Raw genomic sequence first — 1,936 nt, 5'->3', positions numbered from 1 at the left:
CTGGGAGGTGGGGTAGGGGCGCGGGGGGAGCCGGCGAGGTCGGGCCCTGGAGGCCCCGTGGAGGGTGGTCTGCGCAGGGGAGGTGTCGAGGTCTCCGGCAGTCCCTGGATTTGGCAGGCTGTGACGCAGTTTTCTAATATTTGGTCGCCAGGTGCCTCGGGACCCGCGTCCCTGCAAGGGAGCTCAGGGTCTGAGACCCCGCGTAGCGCCTGGGAGGCCGGACCTTCCCCAGCGATTTAGGGGTTTCCTTTAGGGTCTGGCTCCGGTTGCCGGGTGTGAAGGGGAAAGGCGGTCCTTTGGAATTCTGGGACTTGTAGTCCTAGTCGCGGTTGGATTGGGTGCACGTGGGTAACTGTGGAAACGAGTCCCAGAATGCAGCGCGCGCCTCGGAGCCTCCCTTCTCTGCTAACTCGTGCTTTATTCCCCGCGGACCCGGGAGTGCTCTTGGGAGGCTCTTCTGTCCCCTGGGACTAGACGAGGGTCACTAGACCGTCTCCCTTTGTCAGTGGGAGGGGTAGAACCAAGCAAGTGCAGTGCTTTCACACTTGGGTTCTTGATCCCGGACACTTGGTTATTTTCCCCCTGCATGTGGCGGACTTATTTGTAGAATACATGCTTAGTCTTGAACCATCGCACATAGGTAGTTGGAAAAACATTCCAGATACAGCGCAATATAAAGCAGCGTTTTAGGATGGTTGTGTGTAAACACTAGGTTAAAAGGTATAAAAGGTATACCTTCTATAAATGTGGGGATGCAGTGGAGACAAATGTGACTCTTGTGATGGTTAAATATATTATGTGTTCGTGTTTTTTGGGTTGTTTGGATTGTCCACGGATGAAGAGACTTTTTGAGAAAAGATGAACTTGAATTGAGTGATGGAGGTGGCTTAATGGAATTGAGTGGTCCCATTCATAAAGCCAACATGAAAATGTGAAGATAAATAAAGGCAATGTCTTCAGTTTTCAAAGAAGCTGAAGCAAATAGACTAGTAGAGGAAGGTAAACTCAGTGGAGGACCTTTAGAGGTTTTCATGGTGTGTGTTTTTTGTTGTTTTTTTGCTGTGGCCTGTAATTTTTTTTTACCTGCCTTTATAATATGAGACCATATTAGTCTGTAGACTCCCCAGACATTACATCCTTTGCAGGTTCCCTTTACCATTTATATGCAATGATTTAAAAAATCTGTAATATAGAGCCCCATAAGATTAGCTCAGAGATGATAGGTCATTTTTTTAAAAATATATTTTTTATTGATTTTTTACAGAGAGGAAGGGAGATAGAGAGTTAGAAACATTGATGAGAGAGAAACATCGATCAGCTGCCTCCTGCACATCTCCTACTGGGGATGTGCCGGCAACCCAGGTACATGCCCTTGACTGGAATTGAACCTAGGACCTTTCAGTCCGCAGGCCGGTGCTCTATCCACTGAGCCAAACTGGTTTCGGCAATCATTTTTATGTGATGTATCTTTTTGGTTAATCCTCACCCGAGGATATTTTTTCTATGGATTTCTTTTTAGAGATTGTGGGAGGGAGGGAGGGGGAGAGAGAGAAACTCGTGAGAAGGACACATTGATTGGTAGCCTCCCCCACACATCTGGACCTGAACCCAGTATGTGTCCTTGACCAGGAATCCATTCCACAACCCTAAAAACGGTCCATGGGTCTAAACTCTAATCATTAAGCCACACTGACTAGGCTTATGTGATATTTTTGAAACTATTGGTAACATAGTCACTAGAACAGGGGTGGGCAAACGTTTTGACTCGAGGGCCACAATGGGTTCTTAAACTGGACCGGAGGGCCAGAACAAAGCATGGATGGAGTGTTTGTGTGAACTAATATAAATTCAAAGTAAACATCATTACATAAAAGGGTACAGTCTTTTTTTTCAATAGTTTTATTCATTTCAAACGGGCCGGATCCGTAGTTTGCCC

The sequence above is a fragment of the Myotis davidii genome, unplaced genomic scaffold (assembly GCF_000327345.1).
Source record: "Myotis davidii unplaced genomic scaffold, ASM32734v1 scaffold173, whole genome shotgun sequence".
Classification (NCBI taxonomy): domain Eukaryota; kingdom Metazoa; phylum Chordata; class Mammalia; order Chiroptera; family Vespertilionidae; genus Myotis; species Myotis davidii.
The sequence above is the reverse complement of the archived record's forward strand: the minus strand, read 5'-3'. Positions refer to the sequence as shown.